Below are 25,029 nucleotides of genomic sequence, written 5' to 3'. Positions count from 1 at the left end.
CTGTTATTTATTTATTTATTATAAAGTGCAACTTTCATCCATGCAGGATATCACAGCTCTAAGGAAAGCACAACCAAGTGAGGAGTTCCGGTAACCGCTCAGGCCTTAGGGAACAGGTGCATTTTAAAAAAAATTCTAAATGCCATGTGGTTGTCGATTAGCCGAAGAGGTCGAATTTGACCCTACCACAAACGTAATATTGTGCCTAGATGTCGAAGCCCTATACACAAGCATCCCGCAAAAAGAGAGCCTCTGGGTGATTATTGATCTCTTACCGGCCCAATAATAGGACCAGGCAGCTAAATTGGGTCTCACAGAAAATGTATTTTCCTTTGAAGTTCAGATTTTCCTGCAGCGCCACGGGACATCCATGGGAAGTATGTTTGCCCCAAGCATAGCCTGTTTGTATGTGGGTTGAATCGAGGGTTGAAACATCTGGACAAACAACCCATACAGTCCGGATATTCATGTGTGGCGGCATTATATAGGCGAGAACTTGGTGATCTGGCACGGCGCAGATACTACTATTGAACCTTTCATGACATGGCTCAATGGTAGAAACGTTTAACACAAAATGGGACAGCTCCCAGAATAGTGACCTACATGCAAAAATGTTGAATTGTGAGTGTGGGCATCTCACAAAAAAGTGAAAGACTGGTCTCACAAACCACTTGGTGTCATGCTTCATCATTGACCGGTCCTCGCCCTCTAAAAACTTGGTTTGATAGAGGGCGGGCATACACCTGACGACAGGGACGCACTTCTAAACTAAGTGGGGGCCCGTGAAGAGTGAGTTAAACATTTTATGTTGGAGGCAGGCCTCCTCCGAGCGCCCCGCACCTCTAGTGCCCTCTGTCACGCCCCCCCTGGGATACTGTGGTTACATCAATGGAAGAAACCTCTTTCTCAAATTTATGTTAACTGTGGACAGAAACTCAGAATATTTTAGAGGTCCCCATTACAGCCAAAGATGGAAGGTCTTACCACCTCCCTGTATATGAAACCTAAGGATAGTAACAGCCTCTTGCACTTTAATAGTGCACATCCTAGGGCAGTGAATTAAAACTTGCCTGTGGGACAGCTTTTGTGCCTCGGGGGGAATTATACAGATGTACTGGATTTCAAAAGAGAATCTGAGGCCCTCACCAAGAAACTGAGAGAGAAAGCCTACACCGAGAGAGTCATAAAAAAGGTCCAAAAACGAGCATGAAACATCCAGAGTGAAGCCCTTCTTGAAACCAACATAAGACAAGATACTGCACCCTAATTTTTGTCAGCACCTATCATACTTTGTCAACCAGCATCAAAAGATTTTTCAACAAAACAGGGGCTTACTTACTTCCAGCCAGTTATATATATTTTTTTTTTAAATAAAGTTCTTGTTCAGAAGGAATAGAAGCATTCGAGACTGACTAGTGCACAGCAACATCTGTCAAACACCTGAACGGCAAACAATACACTGGGATCTTCTCCGAGTGACAGGTTACCACCCACATGGCAATTGCTCTGGGTATTCCCTCATGGAACAATCTAGAATACTCGATCTGGTCTTGGTGTCCGCATGGGAACAAAGAGTCAAAACTAACTGAAACAGCAGTAATGTAATTTACATCATTACATTCCTAGCAGGCTCCGATACATCGGAATGACAACTAGGAAAGAAAGTCCAGATAATTGAACAAAGAAGTACTGTTTGCTGCAGAAAACAATCCACAAAACTTACTGCACACTTCCTGGAGAAAATTCACACAGATAAAGACGTCCAATGGTCAATCATTGAAAAAAATCAAAGGTTACGGATACTTCATGGTTAGGCTCAGGTGTCACTCATACAAAACCAGAGAAATTCAGCCGTTATAGTTAGTGAGCTAACTATAACTCACGCCCCCGCAATGCACGACTTTTGACCTCACATATTACATCACTCATGACATGACATTGCCAGTGACATCACTGATGACATCTCAAATGACATCACTAATGACATCTTTGATTACATCATCCGGTGACTATGAGTGTTTTTAAAATGATTGAGTGGTAAATTATGTACCAAGGTGTATTGGTGACTCGGTGGGTGTACGAGTGCCTGATTTGATGATTCAGTGGGTGCATGACTAACTGTAGAAGTGAGTAATTAGGTGTCCCAGTGAATGTATGGGTGAGTGATAGGTTGCATGAATGTCTGTATCTGTCTGTCAGTTGGTGTCTAAGGGGCTGTATTGGTGTGTGAGTGGGTATGTGAGTGTCTGTATGGGTGAGTGATTGGTTGTCTGAGCACCGCAGCTTGGGGGATGAAGTCTATTTTCATCCTGAGGCCCTCAGAAGGCAAGGGGACCTCATCCTGCCCACCAGTACACCAAGAGGCGCGTCTGCAGAGTGGTAGAGAAAGAAGGCACTGTGTTGGGCTTACTGGAGGTAACGGGATGTCTTGTTGGCCCCTAAGGACCCTCAGCAGCCAAGGGGAATTCATCCCCCAACCAGCAGCATGCCAGGAGGTGTGTTTGCAGAGTGGTGGAGAAAGGGGGCGCGCCTCTGGTGAGTTGCTGGCTTTTTAAAGTTAATTGTTTTCTATTTTTCTGTAAGGGGGGGCCATGTTGACCCCCTTCCCTGGTCCATTTTGGGTCCCAGGGACCCCATTCCCTGGGGCCTGCATCTTTTATTAAAAACAATTCGATAAAAAATGTTTTAAAACAAGCATTGGCATAGCCAATAGGTCTAGCCTTCGGGACCTTATAAGTGTTTAGCTATGCAGCACATTGTCCTGTTAATAATCTGGCCACACAATTTTACGACCTATGATATTTAGGGCCACGATCAGTGTGTGTCATGGACAGAAACATGCTTTGTAATGTACTGTGGTAACACTGGGCTGCAGAAGTCAGTGCAGACTATCAGTTTATGCAGTTCGACCGTGGAGATGTCTGTTAAAAAAACACATCTCCCATTCACGTGGTAAAATGCAGGTGTGTGCAAATGGTGGCAACACATCATACTGTAAGTACACCAGGCGGACCATGTGAGGGTTTGGGCGAGTGGAGGACACTTCTTCAGCAAGAGGGGCGCAGAGGATATTAGAAGCAGTACAGCGGACGGGAGGGAACCAGTGGGGTGGGGGCAGGTGTATGGGGAAAAGGGAGGAAAGGAGATCAGAGGCGGAAAGAAGATGGAACAAGGACGTGAGGATGGGAGTGGATCCAGAGGAGGAGAGCGAGGATGTTCAGTAGAGAGGAGAGAAGTGGGGAGTATCGGAAGGAGGAAAGTGTGGGACAGGAGGAGGGGAAGAGAGGATATTTGGGGAGGTGGAAGGCGTGAGAGAGGATCAGAGGAAGGGTGGGAGGAGGAATCCGAAGGAGAGCTCCAGAGAGGGTCTGTGAGAGGGGGTCAGGTGGAGGGGATATGAGGGGATGGTAGGGGAGAGAATTATCAGGGTTCAGGGGAATAAGGGCAGATGTTCAGGAGGGGATAAAAGGCTATAAGGAGGAGGAGGAAAGTGGAGGGGGACAGCACGGGAAGGAAAGAGAATCACGAGGAGGGACAGAGAGCGCATCAGAGGCTAGGAGGAGAGGGCAGGGGCGGGAGGACAGGTGTGCAGGAAGGAGAGAGGCCAGGGAATCACAGACAGGCAGAGAGCGGGTCAGTCGATAGGGGGCGAGTGAGGATTAGTGATGTGGAGCCAGGGAATGGTAACGGAGCAGGAAGTGGGGAAAGGGAATGAGGGGGGGGCAGAGATGACTCATATGGAGAGTGGAGGGGAGGGCAGGACAAAGAGCCGGTGAGGAATATTTCCGAGGATGGAGCGACATGACAAGAGGATAGGAGGGGTGAAGGATGAGGGGGGACAGCGGAGACATGAGAGGAGACACGTAAGGGTGGCGCGCGAGCCCAGGCAGTGAAAGGAAACTGAAACAAAGGCCCGGGAACATGAGTGCGTATTAAGAGACTGATATCAGATCTATGCTTTACCAGTAATATCCCCGTGTTCCTCCACATGGCGCCAGGACTTTATCTACATTGTTTTCAAAAAGCAAGCTATTTCTGTGACTCAGAGCGGTGCAGCGCAATCTGAGGATGAAACGAATTTTTCATCTGGGGCTCTTGGTCAGAGCTGATGTTATTGCTGGGCCACAGATGTGGGATGAAAGACGGAGAGAGCCCTTGGCTTGCGCATCCAGTGCACGAGCAAAGGCACAAGTGCAGTGCATTGTGAAATAAGTGTTACTCTAGCGAGGTAAACAAGCCTGGGAGTGGTGCGCGTGCTTGTGCACGACGCTGCACACGAATAACAGATGGCACACTGCGCAGCGCTGCTCGTAGCCGTAGGCAGATACATTTCGTGGGTAAAGGTGGGGCATGCACCCGCCTTTGCCCAATTGCGTGCTGTCTTCGCACGCAAATCCCAATAGAAAAAGCAACAACAAAAAACACACACACAGGTGTGTGAAAAGTCCAGACTAATTCCAAGAGGTCGTTTTCCTAGAGCAGAGCATGCACACTGTGCTAGGCTCGACCTATAAAGGTGGGGAGCCACGCCGCCCCCCTCTTGGGCTGATTTCAGCACCAGCGACCCCATACTCCGGGGCCTGACCTTTATATATTTTTTTTAACAAAGAGTAGCGGGGCTGGGCGGCCCCCTTCCACCATGGAAACATCATTCCCCGGGGGCCTGGCCACTGCTAGCATGCAGCTCCATGGGTCTCAAAGTAATGTCTGTTTCCCTGCTCGCTTGAAAGCGGACAGGGAAATAGACGTGCTCCGCTTTCAGCAAGCAAAGCAATTTCTGCTCCCACCAAGCCAGAGCAAACTGCAATGTCCCAGAGGAGGGCAATCCAGGACTTTGTTGGAGCCGGCCCTAGTGGGTGGCTATCCCCAGGGCCATGTAGGGCTCCATGAGGGGGTCGTGGGCCCCCTTTTTTCCTAACTAAGGCCCACGGAGGTGGTGGTCCCCGGCGGCAGTGACGGCACCCGTATTCAATTTTAAAGACTTGCTCCTGGGAGGTGGCAGTCCCTGAGGCTGCAATGGGGGGGTTGGAGCCCACCACGCATTAATATTGCATTGTAGCCCCGGGCAGGTGGCGTCCCCGGGGCCGCAGGAAGGCCACAGGGCCTCCCCCGCAATATTTGGTATTGACACCTGTGCCCCAAGGAAGAGGCAGACCGTGGGGCAGTGGGGGAGACTGTAGGGCCTCCCCCACATTATTTAGTCTAGACTTCTGTGCCCCGGGGAGGTGGCGGTCCTGGGGGTGGCGGGGAGGCCGTAGGGCCTCCCCAGCATTATTTAGTATTGACTTCTGTGCCCCTGGGGAGGTGAAAAACAACAACGCCAACTCCGCCACCTTGATTGACAACCTCGCCAACCTCAGCCCCAAACAACTTGTCACCGCACCCACCCATGCCACCGGCCACACGCTGTACCCCGTCTTCTCCACAGGCACCCACGTCGCCTTCGACCACACCACCGAACTCCACTGGACTGACCACCGCTGCATTCATTTCACCTTCAAGAAACCAACCACGCACCACTGCACCCAACAGCTGCTTCGCCGCTGCTGGAGCAAAGTCACCGAAGACCGGCTGATCACCACCCTCGACCAGAACCCACCCACCGACCCCACCAACCCAGACGCCGCAGCCTGCAAGCTCACAGTGGATCGACGACTGCGCCAATGGCCTCACCCCGCTCAAGAAACCCTCCAATAGCCACGCCAGCAAGAGAGCCACCGGGTTCACCAACGAGCTCCAGACCTCCAAACGCGCATGCCGGAAACTGGGGAAAATATGGCTCCACGAACGCAAACCACAGACATCACCACCTCATCAGATTAGCCAAGAGATCCTTCTTCAAAGATCGCTTGGGTAACAATGCACACAACAGCAAAGAGCTCTTCAGCTTCTTCCACCGCAAGATCGCTGACATCCACGACAGCTTCAACACCACAACTGCCCCGACTACGCCAGACTCCACCTCCCCTGCGAACACCATCAGCGCCATCCGCCTCACCTCCTGGTCCAATATCAACGACGACGAGACACGAACTCCATCCACTCAGGATCTATGTCAGACCCGTGCCCACACCACGTATTCAACAAAGCAGACACAGCCATCGCACCCGTACTACGGAAGGTCATCAACATCTCCTTCGAAATAGCGACATTCCCGGAAAGCTGGAAGCACGCCAAAATCAACGCCCTCCTCAAGAAGCCCAAGGCGGACCCCAAGGACCTAAAGTACCTCCAGACCAGCTCCCTACTCCCGTTCCCAGCAAAGGTCATTGAGAAAATCGTCAACAGGCAATTGGCCCACCACCTGGAAGACAACAACATCTTGGACCATCCCAGTCCGGATTCAGACGAAACCACAGCACCGAGACAGCCCTCATCGCCGCCACAGACGACATCAGGCGCCAACTAGACAACGGCGAAACATCAGCCCTCATCCTCCTGGACCTGTCAGCCGCCTTCGACACGGTCTGCCATTGCACTCTAAAGACACGCCTCCTAGAAGCCAGTACCCAAGAGATGGCCCTTGACTGGACCACGTCCTTCCTCTCTGGCAGAACCCAGAGAGTCCGCCTCCCACCCTTCCGATCCAAAGCCACTGATATCATCTGCGGCGTCCCCCAGGGCTCATCCCTCAGCCCGACGCTGTTCAACATCTACATGGCCCCCCTCGCACAAGTGGCCCGCCACCACTACCTCAACATCATCTCCTATACCGACGACACTCAGCTCATCCTCTCCCTCACCAAGGACCCATACACTGCCAAAACCAACCACCACGAGGGAATGAAGGCCGTAGCCGACTGGATGAGGAACAGCCGTCTGAAGCTAAACTCGGACAAGAAAGAGGTACTCATCCTCAGATCCACCCCCTCAGCCTGGGACGACTCCTGGTTGCCGACCACACTGGGAGCAGCACCGACACCTACCGACCATGCACGCAACCTAGGATTCATCCTCGACTCCTCCCTCTCCATGGCCAAGCAGGTCAACGCCGTCTCCTCCTCCTGCTAGAACACCCTCCGCATGCTCCGCAGGATCTACAAGTGGATCCCGACCGAAACAAGAAGAACGGTGACACGGGCCCTCGTCAGCAGCAGATTGGACTACGGCAACGCACTCTACGCAGGAGTCCCAGCCAAACACCTACGACGACTACAACGCATCCAAAACGCCTCCGCCCGACTAATCGTCAACGTCCTCCACCGCAGCCACATCACCCCCCACCTGAGAGACCTACACTGGCTCCCCGTCGACAAGAGGATCACTTTCAAGCACCTCACCCACGCACACAAAACACTCCACAACGCCGGACCAGCCTACCTTAACAGCAGACTCAGCTTCTACACCCCCACGCGCCAGCTCCGCTCCGCCAGCCTCGCCCTCGCCACTGTCCCCTGCATCCAACGAACAACCTCCGGCGGCAGATCCTTCTCCTACCTCGCCTCCAAAACCTGGAATACCCTCCCTACCCACATACGGCACACCCAAGACCCACTGGACTGCAGAAGACTCCTCAAGACCTGGCTCTTCGAGCAGTAGCAGCACCCCCTCCCCTCAGCGCCTTGAGACCCTCACGGGTAAGTAGGGCGCTCTACAAGTACTCTGATTGATTGATCGATTGATTGGCACTCCCCAGGGCAGCTGAGAGGCTCCCCCGCTAATAATGATGTCACTGTCCCGGGGAGGTGGTGGTCCTGAGGAGGGGGGTCCCCCGTGTGCCCCCTCCTATATTTATACAAGCCTCTGGACCTGGCTCACCAGGGGCCTGATTTCAAACGAAGCGCAGGAGCCCGAGCTTCGTTTTTTCATAAATGTCAACGGGAGTCACGGATCCAGCATGTCTCGCGTTTAATTTTTTTTATTTAAGACCTAGAGAGTCTTATCCTGTCCCCTTTTCATTATTTATTTAAAGTTTTTCTTGTGACTCGGTTCAACCGAGTCACAAAATGGCTGCCAACACTTCCTGGTATGAAGTGTTGGCAGCCAATCATATCTCAGGAATGAGATCGAGCAGGGTCGCAGATTCTCCGCGGCCTCAGTTGTATATCTTAAAGTAAAAGTAAAGTCCACATTTGTAAAGCGCACAATCACCCGTAAGAGTCTCTAGGCGCTGGGGGCCGTCGGGAAGATTAAGCGAGCTATTGCCCAGAGTCACATGGTGCTGGGCTAACCTGCCGCCGGAGCCGGGGATCGAACCGTGGTCCCCAGATTCCAGCGTCAGTCGCCCTGGCCGCGGCGCCACACCTCTTCTACTTCAAAATCTTTACATTTCAGAGCAACCACTGAACGGATTTACACCATTTAACAAAAGGGCACTTTTTGGACCAAGAGCTACCTTTCTGCCAAATTTGGTATTTAGCAGTTCGGGCTGCAGGAATGTCTAAAGTTTTCTATGGAAATTAAAATGTAGGAAAAGCATTTTGTAACCCCCTCTAATTCTTGGCTCCCGCTTGACAGATCACCACAAAATGGTCAAGACAGCAACTGAAGTGACTGGCAAATTATATAGAGTTGTTGACAGTGAAACCCTATGGAGGCTAGCACCTAACCTGCTATCACCAGATGTGTATGTGTGAGGAAATAACACAAAAATGTGCACACACTACAAGCACCCCAACGGTGCAGTCCACACAACAGGACTTTACAATGTTGAACAAAACAGAGGGAATGGTGCACCACCTTATGAACAATATCACACAATTATGAGATCTATGTCCAAGGTTGTTCTTTACTTTATCCTTTTTATTTAGTAGTAATTTAATTAGACATACCAAAATAAAGTGTTCAAGTCGATCATCCAACGTGTTTCGTCCAAAGAAATTGGACTTCTTCAGGGCTGTAGAATAACAAATATATACACATATATCAGTAGAATAAAAACATTTAAACAACACAACCTATGCAATACATTCAAAAGACAAATACATTATGACAAGACTGGTTTGAATATTACATACTTTTGAAAAACAGGTGTAACATAAAGGCTTATTCCACATGAGACCTACAAAAGGAATAATATGACATATCACAATAGCCCACCAGGACAGCACTTCAGGTGAGAGACATACAAACAATAAAATCCAATTTCCTATCTTTAATACATGGTATGAGACATTATAGTGCTCCCTATACCAGACTCTAGTTTACATACAGAGTCTATAGGAGAGTTACTGTGTCCCCCAAGCACCTTAATGCAATTTATTCTGAAATGAGGAAAGAGAAAGGAGGACGAAGAGAATAGGTAAACTTCAGGATTTTAGAGAGGAAAATGGAATCCATCTATCTGAGATCAAAGTCGCACTATTAGTGGGTTGAGGTGGAGATAAACAGTCAAAAGGAATGGAGCTTAATTACACATGAGCCAAAGTAGGCCAAAGTGGATGAATTAACGGTTCCACACCTATGGCCAAGAAGCAACAGTATATTATATAATGTCCATTTCATTATCCTATGTAAATCACAACAGGGTATACAGTTTCCACATATGTCTAGTAGCAGCTTATGTGAATTAAACTAATGCTGCTATATAATTTCATAGCCCCACATTAGCAACTCACAACCCTCAAAACTATTAGTGGTAATGGGGAAGAGTGAAAGTGTCTAAAGAAGACACCCCAAGCATGAGGAAACGGCATCAGGGTCACCCCTGCCGTGTTGAAAATTATCAACACGAAACAACAAAAAGAAATAAACACCCAGTGCCAAAACATAAAAACTGGTGCAACAAAGACCTACCATAATACATGTGGGAGCAGGAACGTGATGTTGTCTCCTTCCAAACTCAGGAAAGACTGAATGCCAAGGGCACAGTCATACTTGTAGCCTGTGTTAACTACAAAAGGTGAAGCAGCTGTGAGATGGTGTATTCCGTTCTGAGACGAGCTATGTGCCGTCCTACACAGCAGAACAGGGGCGGCTATGTTTAAATGGTGAATGTCCTATACTTCCGGAGCGCGTTCCAATACAGACCACGTATTTACAGACAATAGCATTTGTTGCTTACAAATATATTTAAACAAAAAATAAGAAATATATATGTAAACTAAATTCACCTAACAGTATACTTTTAGACCCGATATGCACATCAAGCTTGATTTGTAGTAAAATTAATAAAATCAAAACACCTCCATATTACGAGGCTTATGAATATGTTGTGTGGTACCCTGTGGCAAAATCCCAGGAGTAACCTGCTGAAACCACGGCATATAACTTATGACCGCCATGATTGAATGGTATCCACCGTGTCTTGATGACAGACAATCCCCTCAGACATCCGTGTGAAAAAACACACAAATGGTCATGCGATAAACCTCAGGATATCAATCAAATAACCAAGGGCAATATTTATGAATCTCACAGTTGCGTAAATGTGGCACAAATGTAAAATCAAGAAACAGACCTGAGACTGTACAGGACAGGGGCATGATGCCCGTGAGGGACATGAGTCAGGTGATAGGGGAGCAATACCTCCATTAAGAGAAGAAAGAAGGAATACAACCTTTGCAGGTGCAGTCCACAGTGTTGCGTCCCTGACAGCGGGGGAGCAAACAGGGAAGAGCATGAAATAAAGAGAAAGATAACACCAATGAGAAAGAGTTAAAACAGTGTATGAAACAATCTAAATCATATCTACAATAACAGTACAATGTGTCAAAAATTGCCCTCAGACAATAAAATGCTTACATCCCTGTCAGGTCAGTGTGGACTGTGGTGTTAAGAAATCCATGTTACATGTTTTATTTATAAAGGCACATCAAAAACATGTTTCAACATACAAGCGATTTCATGGATATACATTTTTCTTACATGTATGAGTATGTGCAACATTTCTTTACTTCATACAGTACAGAAGAGATGACCCAGGGGAATAAAGTAATGGTCATGTCTTTACAGATAATAAAGTAGCTCATCATCCCTATTGTGACCATATTAAACACTACGTAATTTACATATCACGCCTGCCTCCTTTTGTCTTAGGGACAGTTCCCTGTCCCACCCTCTAGGGTTAGCCAGAGTGTGGTAAATTCCCATGAACCAGATGTCATTGCAGGTTGTATGATTTTCCTGCATGTGGAAAGTGAGAGGACATTTAAGATCACCAGTCCGTATCGCACATGTGTGTTCTTGGATCCTCATTTTCAGTGGCCTGATAGTGCTGCCCACATAGATGTTGTTACAAAGGCAACCTAAAATATAGATTAGATGAGGTGGGCGCAATAATGTAGGAAGAAAATTTAAACCTGCAATAAGGGCAGCTTTGAGGAAACATTTCAGGCAAAATGGAATGGATATAAGTTGCTCCCAGAGTGCGGGTTAACTGTTTGAGCTGTAAGCTGGAGTAACAATACTGGTTTGGGGAGAAAGATGCAGGGGTTCTGGCCCCTGGGCCTATTTAAAACCCTTGTTTTAGAAATATAATGTTATAAGCAGCAATTCTGCTATGAGCCTACTGTTTACACTAAGAGAGCCCGATATTTGTTTTTATGTTGCGACATTTATTTTAAAATCAATTCATGCTTGAAAAAGTATGGTGTTTTAATGTACTTATGAACTGTGATTGTATTTCTTGCTGCTTTTTCATGAAATTGTAATTGGATTTTATTATCTGTGTATGTATATTTGCCTTTATGGTTGCTACACACAGACCGAATAAAGCTTACTGAACTGACTAATTTCTCACCCATTTCGCATCAAATCCAAGTTACAATGACCAGGGACGTGGAATTCCTACAGCCCGACGCCCAGGACATATTGTTTGGGGCCAAGGGCAACAAGTTTTAATGTGTATTTTGTCCTTGGGACAAGTAGGCCCAACCCCCTGCAGCACAAACCCTTTGGCTGCCAGTTTGCAGTACCACATTAAGGAACAGGGAAGGGTACTGCCTGTAGTTTAGTTAATATTTGTGTGCATGTGTTAACGCTGTTCAAACTTGTATTGATGGTTCATTAATTGAAAGCCTTTATTATTAGGGAGAGCTCTCTAAGTAAATGTACATTATGACTGCACTACTGACAGTGGTTCCAGTAGGGAGAGGTGTGGCGCCACGGCCAGGGCGACTGACTCTGGAATCTGGGGATCACAGTTCGATCCCTGGGGCTGGCGGCAGATTAGCTCAGCACTATGTGACTCTGGGCAATAGCTTGCTTAATCTTCTCGACGGCCCCCAGCGCCTGGAGACCCTTACAGGTGATAGTTCGCGCTTTACAAATGTGGATTATTATTAATATTATTATTATTATGAAAATGTGAACACATGGTTTCAAAGTTTAGCAACATGAGGCTATGCATGATGCTCACAGAATGCTCTCTGATTAGATGCAAATATTTGCCGCAGCTTGAAAGCAACATTAATGTTTCTTTGCATTCAATATAAAATATTCCTAAAAAATGAAAGTAGGAAAATAACATTTTCCTAAACCACTGTAAAATGTCAGGTACCATTTCTTTGCAGCGTCATTTAGTAAAATGTGTTGATGCATGCTAGTATTTCCCAAAAATATTCATATTGGAAAATTCTTGTAACCAGTTTCAATAAGATTATGGGAAACAAAAATAAACAAGCCTTGCCAAAGCCAGTAGGTCTGACATTGGTGGTCAGCTTTTTAGTTTTGGCAATGCGTGACTTGTTTTGGCATGGCTTTTGTAAAACCTTATTGATGTGAGAGCTGCCGGGCCCTCAGCATAATAGCAAACATTGGCAAACGCAAACATTGTTTTTGGTCTCAAAGAGCACACAATGCCACATTAGTTACTGGTACTGAACAAAACTACTTTGTGTACCGATATACTCCTTGTGAAAGTGCAGAATGCTGTCACTCACAGTGAAGCCAGCCGATTCAGAGAGAGAGAGAATTTTAATAAATACAAACGGTCATGGTTAACGCCAGACCAAATTAGGGGCCCACTTATTAAAGAAAGTCTCAAAAGTGCACCTTTGGTATATGGCTTTCGTGAATTCAGAAGAATTTACATTAGTAGGGCCAAAAATTGTACTTCTACAAAATATTTGTGAACTGCATTTTAGCATGAGCAAATATGCATGTGCAGATTTGCTCATGTGAAAACCTGGATGTTTGAAAGTTCATTTTCCCTCCAACTACTTTTTTCCCCAACTCTGAAAGAAGGTTTACGTATGCCACTCTCACGAGTAAATTTCCAACATTTCTCAGTATGGGAAAGATTAGAGAAGATTTGTTGAAAACCCTAAAACATGCAAGTTAGTAGGTTTGCAGAGACTCAATAGGGCATTCCAAGCCTGGAACTACTGCTTACCACCATCTTCAGTCCCAGTATGGGGAGCTGCGGAAACGTGGCAGCATAAAATGGTTACTAGTATTCAAACACTACTATGGGATATGCCCTGGCATAATCAGAGAGGCTATATAAGAGCCCTTATATAATGAGATTGCTGCCATAATTTGTGGCAGCACTACATGGCTCCAAAGGGACAAGTGGATTTTGTTACAGGACAAGTAGATGTAAGAAGCAACCTGCCCCATGGACAAGTAGATATTTTGATAAATTCCACACCCCTGAATGACAAACTAGATACAAAGATAACTGTGTCCTCATGTCCATCAATACACTACACATATATACTTGAGGAAGTTCAATCCATAGCACAACCACAGGGAAAATGTGCTACATCCTTTGAAAATGTGCTTTGGCACCTTGTCAAGGTTATTAAGCGCTTTATATGTGCTACTACACTACCACCCTGGAACAGATAAGACTCTGACTAGTCTGCACCCTATAATCCACACAGCATCCATGAGGGTAGTTTCTCTACACAGTCCAGGTCAACATAGCTGCTGGTTTTTATTTTCTTTATGATTTTCATTCCCATATTTTCTGGGTGTGTATGTCTGCATTTTCATTTTTTGAGTTGTGCTATGCAGCAATGAAAAGGGGTGAGCCAGCCATTTATTCCACTTAAATGTTTAGATTTACAAAGAATAGAAATTTGGAAAAATACAACTAATATGAACAGAGAACTGAATTAAATCACAGCAGACTCTTTTATTTCTCAAAGCCAGGCAGCACCGCTCTTTCAACCTTTTCCATTTTAACGAGATCAAGCACAACAAATCCACTTTCCTGATAGTAAATAGAGAAAGAATTGTGCCAAAGGTGACTTGCTGCTTAAGTGGGTGGTTTAACTTTAAGGTCATCAAATATCATTGAAGGCATCTGCTTAACAGGCTGATGCTGGCCCAGTGTCCTTCAATCCCTGCACACTGCCTCCTTTTATAGAGGGGCTACAGAGCACCAGGGGTCAGCTGCTGACCAATGAGAAAGTATTTGTACCTGAGCTATCAAAAAATTATGCGTGGTGTCGCCAATGACCTCCTGACCCCTCACTCTTGCATGGGGTCGGGAACCTCCCGGATGGACTGCACATTTGGGAATGAAATGATTGCGGGCTGTAGACAGTGAAGTAGGTGTGGCAGGAGCAGGACCCGAGGAGTGATGAATGAAATGACAAAGCAGTGCTATAAGTCACCACTGCATTGCACGTGTAGAAATGAACAGGACAATGGTGTGGTTGTTCTACCGGTCAATGTTTCCTGATGACTGCTTGCAGTCAGGCGTAAAAGGAACAGAGGTATGCGAATCAATAGTAAAAGGAACAGAGGTTGCGAATCAATAGTAATTGCAGTCAGGCTTCACGGGTGGGCTGTGGTGCAATTGCAGAGACCCGGTCTAGACAGGGCGCTCACAGGCAAAGGAGGAGGGAATGACTCGTCATAATGACGCTGAGGTCACACAATGACATAACACATACAATATGATGCTTGGGGTGTCAGAAAAGACGTTTAAAAAATGAAATATATAAAACAAGAAAAATTATGTCCAGGATTGCTGCTAGTGTGAAAAGAGTTCCGGTCCCAAAGAATAAGTGGCAGTGGCGCCCACCGGCACAAATTCAGCACCGCGGATGACCTTAGCTGCCCTGCAAGAGTGTAATGCACCCCCTGGCTCCAGGGTCAAGGGGCACAGGAGTGAGTGGGGGGAGTGTATGTCTGATGGCAGCTCACTGATTAGGCACCTACATCACCAGTTTCAGGGAGCAGGAAAACAGCAAGAGGTGGCGGGATCCATGAGAGGTTGGATACAGCACTTTGATGTTTGTGTATTTTAAGGCTCCTCAGAGCCGCCCGCAGCCGAATAGATCCAGTGCCACATGTCACAATGTGTCAAACAAATAAGGTGCATCTTCATTGTGCTTTCAGTTGCAGGCTGCCACCTTGTAGCTCTATAATACAAAAGTCACTGTACCCCACTGGGCCAACCAAGGCTCCATTCTGTTTCTCTCCGTTACACACAAAATCTCCGCAGTGATTGCATTAACCAAGTGACGTTTGAGAACGGTAACATAAAAAAGCATTTTCCATTCATTTCTTTAACGTGTGTGGTTTATCATCTTTCGTTTAGTTGTGCGCTTATTTTGTATGTAGTTCTTAATGATGAAAGGTCACCAAAGAAGTTCTAGAATAGGTTTTCCTTGTTTCTGTTTCGTTGCAACACCTAGACTGTATTGGATGCTCAAGCAGTCAGCGCTAAAGCCCATTTATGCCCAATGACTGCTGCAGTTTAAATGTCACTAGATAGTCAAGGCTGGCTTTAGTGCAGGGCATCTGAGCAGCATAGTTCATGGGAGGCTCACAGCTTGGCTTTTACCTACACGGAGCTGGAAATTGCAAACATCATTCAAGGCAATTAAGACAAATACAATACATTCATTGTGTGATTTAAGTTGAACCCGGGGATTGCTTTTCTTCTCATTCTGAAATTTAAATTAATCAAAACATGCCTGCCACAGACTTCATTTATGCTTAAACTGTAACAGGGCAAAATAGACTGGTTCGTACTTTAAAAAATGAACCTGAATTTAAACTGATGATATGTTATGTGTGCAAAAAACTTAAAGCTAGATATTTTTGATCCTTTCTTTCTTTCACTTTCATCAGATCCAGCATTCGATGCTCTTGTCCTGTTCACAGAGCGCCCTGAGTCTCTCTTTGTTTATTGCATGAACTTTCATCCTGGGATAAGTAAAGCTGAAGATCTTTAGTAATGTTGCTAAATTGTGTTGTGCGCTGGATATTTTATTAATTTGCGACATTTCTCTATTATGAGGACAGTGAAAGTTTTGATGTATTTCCTCCCAGCATGCCTTGATCATGCAGGAGCCGCAGAAGACGAGTCCACAGAGACAGTTCACCCTCTCTGAGGCCCCTCCACCACTGCCCACTCTGCCAATGCTTTAGAAGGTCTCTGGCTGCTTGTGAGGGCTGCGGGAGTGACACGGCACTGAGGGCAGGAGTGGGAGCCCCTGACACCTCCACAGTGTTTCTCTGCCTGACTCCACAATGGCTGCTTGTGAGGCTGCGGGAGTGACACGACACTGGGGGCAGGAGTGGGAGCCCCTGACACCTCCACAGCGCTTCTCTGCTGACACCACAAAGAGATGAAGCAATCTGGAATCCCTGTGTGCAGAGGCCTGGACTGGAAGCTAAAAACACCACACAGCAAACCATGCAAGCTGGACAGAGCAACTTCAGAGGAGCCTTAAAGTCAGCTGAGCTTTCCTCGCGAATAACTCACCCTCCTCTGATGGTGGTGGGGGGAGGGGGGTCAGCAAGGAAGGAAGAAAACTGCCGCCGGCATCCCACTCTTTGCACTGGGAGAGGAGGAGTGGAGGGAAGGGGAGAGGGGAGGAGAGGGGGGAGAGAAGGGAAGGGGAGAGGCTGCACAGGAGAGGTGGGAGGGGCCGCAGTCCGGGGGGGGGGGTATGGCTTGAAGGGGGGAGGGGGTGAAGGGGCTCAGCCGGAGGGGGGGTGGCCAGGAAGACTCCTACCTGCTCAGACCCCTGCTCAGAGCCCTCTCCCCCTCGGCCTGGGACGGTGAAAATGACAATCCGAGGCCAGGGGTGACGTCCGGGGTCAGAGGGTGAAGGTCACCGCACAGGCCGAGGATCCTTCCACCCCTACAGCTGCTGGAGCCGAGGAGGAGGCCGATAGTGACGGCATTCACTGCTGGTGCTGTCTCTGCCCCCGCTGACCGGAAGTGGAAATCACGGGCCTCAGGGCTGAGAGTAACTGAAAGAGACGACGGACTAAACTTAGTCCACTCATGCCATCAACACTAGCTTGAGAGCAGAAATGTTTCTCACTTTAAAAACCTTACTTTTTAAATACATACTTCTCAAAGCAAAGGATATGATCTGACATATGAAGTTGAAACGTTTCTAGGTACTAAAGTAATACACTTATTTGGATTTGGAAGACACCATATTCTTAGAAGCTTCAGAAGCATTACACAGACTCAGTGGGGTAAGTAGACTTTATTTCCAAAGTCACAGCCTGCGGAGGTCACAGCAGCTCACCCCTGCCCAGCTGTAAATCCTGCCTGTTCTGGAACTTAGGGCTCACGAGTGGGACATGCACAGTGCTCCATAATCCAGACCTGAGACCAAAGCTCATTACAACACACCCCCTTCCCTTAAAAGGGTGAGAAAGAAAAGAGATGGAGGAAGGGAGAGAGAAAGAGGGAAGAGAGGAGAGAGATAAATCAAGAATAAAACATTACAAAACTGAATGAAATGTAAGTCCAACAAAAACTGTGCATTGAAGAAACAAATCGCACAACAAGAACACTTCAAGGAAAATTAGTCAAAGATACATTGCATTCTAATTATACCATGAAAGGTAATCATACTGCGTGGCAAATAGCACATCTTGCACCCTACAGTGAAAATAAAAGATGCATTGCAACAAGATACAATGCATTCTAATAGTCATCTTGAGTTAATCACAAATGTAATCATGAAGATAACTCTGAGGGTGTCGACCTCTAATAGGTCTCATTTCCACTCCAACAGGAACAGAATATTCAAATTCAGAGGAATTGGGAGCGTCGTCAGCTCCTTGTGAACCCCTGCGGGTACTAAGTCTTGTTTGAGAGGGAACTGTCAATTCACTGTCAGACATGGACAGAAAAACATTGCTGGGAAAAGGATCATGAGGACTTACAACAATAATGCGACTAGAATCACCCTTCTGATATAAAGCTACATGTCTATAGTTCCATTTGTCACCATTGTCAAGAATTACACCAGGAGGAAGAGCACGAATTACCTTGAAAGGTACCAAAAATGTGGATAGACGCGCACCAGGTCTGCCACTGCGTACTTTCACCCAATCACCAGAGCAAATACGCTTGCTTAGCTTCTTTCCTACCTCGAGTTAAATCACACCCGACCACTGTGCACTGTTGCAAAACTATTTTAGTTTTATTTTTCAATTTTGGTTTAACTTTCTGTTTTCAAAATCAAATATAACATATACAAATTTTTCAACCAGTCAATACATTGAATTCATCATTCTGAATTATTTCAACTGTTTACGCATTTAGCAACAGAATTATAATTTTGAGCAAATTAACTGAAAGCAAACATGACAGATTATCCAACATTTCTATTCTTAATGTATTTTTTTACAATTGAATGCCCGATGCATTTCGAGCCAGACATGGCTCTTCTTCCGGGGCCTGAAATCTGAACAAATGAGACATATGTTTTAAAAAACAGTCCGGCAGATAAGGGGCCAAAAAGTTATAAAATTAAATGTGTTAAAGTGCTCAAACTCAAAAGATGTGCATTAAAAGTGGTGACAGAACCTCCACCTTTTTCCACGTGGTTCATGGAACTAACAATGGCGCTTACCCTCCACGTAGCAATGCTCAGTGTTGCTCTAAAACACGTAAAATAAATATTGAAGACCAGCGTCAAATTCGTGAAAAAACAAAATATACTCCAAGCAACTGAAACTTCAAGGGAACTACACTCACCCTCGGAGAATTATCTGGACTGTTCGTTTGCCTGACAGCAACTGTCGATTCTACAAAAAAATCAAGAACACGAACTGAGTGAGCCTGTTCCAAGACTATACCTGTCTACAAACCGCTGAACCCCCAAGCTTATCACATACCTTGGATGCTCCTCCAACTAACTCCTCTGCCATTTCAACTAGCGCTGTGACTAACAATCTGTTGAATGCACGAACGTGACTATCATCTTTACGTATCGTCTGCTCAATGTTACCCAATCAGTGACTCGCTTTCCTTCTTACTGGTAATCAGAAACTAGAACGTAAAATGCACAACGGGCTTAAACTTACTTCCTCACTCCTCCAAGGTGACCAGGCAAACGAACAGTCCAGATAATTCTCCGAGGGTGAGTGTAGTTCCCTTGAAGTTTCAGTTGTTTGGAGTATATTTTGTTTTTTCACTAAGTTGACGCTGGTCTTCAATATTTATTTTACGTGTTTTAGAGCAACACTGAGCATTGCTACGTGGAGGGTAAGCGCCATTGTTAGTTCCATGAACCACGTGGAAAAAGGTGGAGGTTCTGTCACCACTTTTAATGCACATCTTTTGAGTTTGAGCACCATAACACATTTAATTTTGTAACTTTTTGGCCCCTTATCTGCCGGACTGTTTTTTAAAACATATGTCTCATTTGTTCAGATTTCAGGCCCCGGAAGAAGAGCCATGTCTGGCTCGAAATGCATCGGGCATTCAATTGTAAAAAAATGCATTAAGAATAGAAATGTTGGATAATCTGTCATGTTTGCTTTCAGTTAATTTGCTCAAAACAATAATTCTGCTGCTAAATGTGTAAACAGTTGAAATAATTCAGAATGATGAATTCAATGTATTGACTGGTTGAAAAATTTGTATATGTTATATTTGATTTTGAAAACAGAAAGTTAAACCAAAATTGAAAACTAAAACTAAAATAGTTTTGCAACAGTGCACAGTGGTCGGGTGTGATTTCACTCGAGGTAGGAAGGTTCAGTTTCAGGCACGTGAGGACAAACGAGCTACCACTGTTGCACGCATATGAATATTCTCGTTAAACAAAAACACTGAATATCTAAAATTCATTAAACTCCTAGAGGTGTGCTTCTCCCCCATATTCATTTCGGTTGCTTAGCTTCTTTCCCACACTTACATCTTGATAAGGTTTATTGGGAGAAGTGTTCTTGGATATCAGGTCATTGATCTATGTGGGAACAAGTATTGTCTTACGCAATCAGCCTCGCATCATTTCAAAAGGTGACTTGCTGGTAGCTCTATGTAGACTTGAGCGGTAAGCCCAAAGCATTTCAGACACCAAGAGATCACACCCACTAGACATCGCCATCTGTATAGTGCCTTTGAAAAGGCAGTTTGACCTCTCAACCATTCCATTGCCCTGTGGGTTATAAAGTGACGTGCAAATGTGTTTAGTGCCAAAGGAACCCAAAAAGGAGTGTTGTATAGCGTTTAAGGACCGTAGTGTAATTTTCCCAAATCATGCCCTTATATAGGTATAAAATATTGTATCCTAATATAGGCATAGAAATCGCAACCATATTAAGACATAGCTCAAGTAGTCCTAATACGGCTTGGCTACTTCCACTAGTTCCGAAAATCTACAACGATTTCTTTGAAAAACCCGCCTTCAACAGCCAGGAACTTCACCCTGCATGAATATTAATTTATCCAAGAACTCATGGAGTTTTCAGAGAATTAAGCCTCTAACGACGTTATTATGTCCAATCTTACGTCAAACTCGGCCCCTTCAAGGTATAAATATGCCACACTTGTCCAAACAAACACACAGTGGTTTGGAGCAGTACGACTATCTACTTGCCCGACGCGCCCTGCAGCAGCAAGTGCCGAAGGAAGCCGACCCTCCAGCTGACGCACTGAGAGAGGCTGTACTTTCTCCAGCCGAGAAATTCAGCTCCAGTGTTTCCAGGCTACCCTTGCGGGTTGCTGGGAAATCGAGTCCTGAGAGAGAGATACCAGACCTCTTACATTCTAAAAACCAAGGTACGGAGTTGATTAGACTCTAGGAGAATTCTTGGATTAGATTCTTGGCAAAAATACTAAAACTAAGCTACACCTCACTTACTTCATCCCTTGTGCTAGACCTAGGTTAGGTACACCGGGGTAGGCGTATTTTAGAAGCACCAGTTGAGTACCTTTAGTCACTAATTATTACTGTATATATTTTATGCATTTTAGGTATTTTATGGCTTATAAACCATATCATGCTTTTACAATATTATTTTATAATACTCTTCGTACTGTACGCTTTGTACTTTACCGCAAGTATTACAATTTCAGCAGTTTATTTCTTATGCTTGAGAAAGAAGACTGTTCAATAAATATATTTTATTGAAAACGCCCGTCTCTCTATTTCTCCGCATTTCTGGTGAAACGAAGCATGCACGATTGACTGAGTGAAATAACTATCTATTGTTTCCGCAACTCTAGAGATATATTTCTTATTCTTGGGAAACAAAGTTGTCATGTTTATGCGGTTGTCAGAAACTAATCCCTTCTTGTTCATTCGAGAAAGTTTCTAGTGACCTCTGAGCTAGCTGACACACACACAATTAAGTCTAGTATATTCCGTAGAGACCTAGTCGACTTCAGTCCTACGCCTAAACTACAGGATACACTATTCCAATGCGCAGACCCTATTGGAAATATAGGAACTACACTACAGGAGCGCATCTCAGCAGATGTCAATTGGGTACCATTATTGGTGATGAAAACCGAAGGTACATCCTCCTTTACACAAATGTCCTTCTAAGTATGTACAGTGGTCGCAGTGGTAATGTCTTTCAAGAACTTGACAATCAACCACTTAGTAGTGACATCAACTACCACCAACGCAAAATGACAGTCACTCCTAAGATCATTCATGGGCCCTATAAAGTCCAAACAGATGGTATGCCATGGTTGACCGGGATCTGTTATATGCCCCATGGATGCTTGCACACCCACTCTGAGTCATTTGTCACTTTCCTTACACACTTCACATTTCTCCACCCATGTATCAACCTCTGAGTCCATTTTGGGCCACCGCCAGTTCACCCTCAACCTTTTTTTTGTCCTGGTCTGGCCCAAATGTCCTTCATGAGCTAATCTAATAAGATTGTTTCTCAACGCCAAAGGAGGAACAAATAACTCACCTCTCATAATCAATGAGTCACCGCAAACAGGCAATTCATCTAAAATTTTGACAAAGGATCTGATAGAAGGAGAAACAGAACTTTCTCTTCTGCCACCCAGTACAATTATACGTTTGAGTTCAGACATGGAATTGTCTGATGACATTTCTTTAATCCATTCAGCTTCAGTAATGGCTTGTGCTTCAGATACACATAAAACGTCTTGAATTGAGGCTACTGCACCTTCTGCCTCCTTCTTTAAAACTGAAGACTTGTCAACCGTTTCCCAATAAAGAGAGAGTCTGGATAAACCATCTGCTTGGATGTTTCTCCAACCTTGAATATATTCCACTTTATAACAATACTCCTGTAAGCGTGAGGCTAGTCTGAATAATCTTGCTGAAGATTTGGTGGTCCCACCCTCGTCGCCAAAATCCTAGAAGCTCCAGAAGCATTACACAGGAAACGATGCAGTAGGGTAAGTAGACTTTATTTCCAAAGTTACAGCCTGCGGAGGTAACAACAACTCATCCCTGGCCAGCTGTAAATCACCTGCCTGTTGTGGAACGTTGGACTCACAAGTGTAACATGGAACGCACTAAGCACAGTGCTCCATAATCCAAACATGAGACTAAAGCTCATTACAACACATATCATATTCGAACACATTATTTGTTGCTTGGTTTACAAGCTAAATATTTTCAAGGCTCGGCTCATGCACAGGCTCACAGAGTCAGAGCCAACCCTTGCTTGGCTCGTCCTGTTAATTTGTTAGCCTGCGCACCTTTAATGAATGACTCCTAGTGAAATTAGTCAACAACTCACCTGTAGTCTGTTTACTTGTGTTTGGAGTGATGCCTGCCCAAGTGCACAGTGTGTGTGGTCACAACAGCAGTGGCCGACCATCCAGCCTTTGCCATGTCGATGGGCCTGAGTGTAAGAGAGACACAGAGAGTGAAGTATGCTTGCCTGCCATTTAGTGCAACAAAGCCACCACCGGCTAACAGCCAGGAACAGATGGCCTTATGGTGAAGCAAATTTGTGACACTGGACTGTGGCCAGACCAGAACTCAGGCTGCCTGCAATCCGCACAGTGGAAACTGTAGAAGAAAATGGTGGGGAGAGGAAAACTGATATGATTGTGACACTTCAAATACAATTACTCGTTTCACAAGCTTAGAATTGTTAATTTCACAGTCGTATGATTTCTGAATTGAAACATTTCAATTCACAAGAAAATCATTATTATTCATTTTTTTCTTCAAAGAGTTTTATTGGGGTTTGTAAACAGAACAAAAGAGACACTGAGGTGATTGTATAGCAAGGTAAATAATAAACAGAGTACATAAGCTGGATTAGGTGATAGTCAATGGGCTCTACAAAAACTGAAAAGCAATTCATATAGAATGGAAAAGCAATATCCAGTGCACAACATCTAGGAAACAATGAAGGTAAAGTAATGAAATTAAAGGTTCGTCGAGGGGATCACGGTGGGGGCTATGCCCCATTACAGTTCAGAAACAGTACACTATTATCTGAGTCAAGCAGAGGTAGCAGAGAACCCAGTTGGGTACCTAGGACAAACATAATACTGAAGAGAGCATTGTACCAGAAAGTATAACACATGTTAAATGTCGACAGTACAGCATGGTGTGCCCACGATCATACAGTTTTCCTTACATATTTGGCACGTATATTTGGAGAGGTGCCCTCCTGTGGTAAGTAATCCAGTTAAGCAAAGAGTGGAAGGAGGTAGCAGCAGCACTCTTCCAAATGGCCAGCACAGACTTACAAGCTGAAATGAAAAATATACCCTCTAGAAGTCTATCGTACTGCGAGTGGATATGGGGATCTAGAATTCCCTGGATTAGGGAGAGGAAATCCCTTTTTTCAGTCGGATCCCCCATAGAGAGTGGATAAAGTCGAAAACCCTATCCTAAAAAGAGGTGACCACGCTGCAGTAAAAGAGTAAATTGCGGCAGTCACGGTTAGCTTCATTACAGTCCCAACAAGTTTGATTTCCTCTAAAAGACATTTTATGAAGCCGAGCCGGTGGCCAGAATTTCCTCTCAAGGAGCCAGTACTTTGTTTGGGAGAAAGGGGGGGAATCTTGTGGGTCACAACTGATTTCCAAATTAGTTGCCAGTTATCTGAAGAGATAGACCCATGACCCCTATTTTCTCTTGACTGTCCCTATGAGGGATGTGGAATCTGGTTTTAAGAGGTGGCAAAGCTTCGAGAATTTGGGGCCAGATTTGTTGAAGCAAAGTACTGGCTTAACGATAGTGGGATCTTTTTCGGGATAACTTATTTTAGACAAACAAACCTCGAGCCCGAGAAAGTAATAAAAATCTATGTCTAGTAGGTTATATGGTTGTTGGAGTTCCCTGAAGGAGAGAGGTGCTTCTCAGCGGTCCAATTGCCTTTGAAAATAAATGCCTTTCGATGCCCATGAGCTCCAGAATATTGTTTCTCCATGAATTTTGAATTTTGGGTTGTGCCAGAGCTACATCATATTAGAGTGGGAAAGTGGAGTTTCTAGGAGTTTATCTATTTTTATTGGGGCTCCTTTCGTATTATTAAAGATGTATTCAGCTGAAGGTGAGGGTTTTATTTTACTGGTTAGTAATGAATTAGGATGAAGATCACCTAATATTTTTTTTAAAATTAGCAGCCATGTTTTAGATATATATTGTAATGATTTCTAATCAACCAAACAATAAAAGTATATACTAATTAGCAGCCACGTTGTGGTGTAGACGGAGACTGGGAGAGCCAAAGGGAGCCTTGTCTGGCTTGGAAGTCAGTATGGTAATTTTTGAAATCAGACAAGTTGACCCCCCGTAGATGAACAGGCAAGCACAGTTTTTTTAAAGAGATTCTAAAATGCTATCAGTAGTTTGTCTAGTTTGTGATGGAATCCCTCTGATAGTACTAGGGGTAACATACTGATAAGATAGTTAACTATCGGTGTGACCATCATTTTGACGGTCTCTATACAACCCCTCCATGTTG

General features: G+C 45.1%; 1 protein-coding gene across 1 annotated transcript in view; it reads right to left on the bottom strand.

Moving 5' to 3' along the window:
- The window catches only part of LOC144773695 (uncharacterized), a 177,775-nt gene extending 160,749 nt beyond the window's left edge, over positions 1–17,026 (bottom strand). Inside the window, exons 1-2 of the mRNA XM_078658843.1 lie at positions 16,863–17,026; positions 8,772–8,836 (exon numbers count right to left, since the gene is read on the bottom strand). The gene's annotated coding sequence lies outside the window, so the exon portion shown is untranslated. The remainder of the gene's footprint in view (positions 1–8,771; positions 8,837–16,862) is intronic.
- Positions 17,027–25,029: the final 8,003 nt, after the last annotated feature.

The sequence above is a fragment of the Lissotriton helveticus genome, chromosome 8 (genome assembly GCF_964261635.1).
Source record: "Lissotriton helveticus chromosome 8, aLisHel1.1, whole genome shotgun sequence".
In the NCBI taxonomy this organism is placed as follows: Eukaryota; Metazoa; Chordata; class Amphibia; order Caudata; family Salamandridae; genus Lissotriton; species Lissotriton helveticus.
This window is presented reverse-complemented; position numbering and strand designations above follow the sequence as displayed.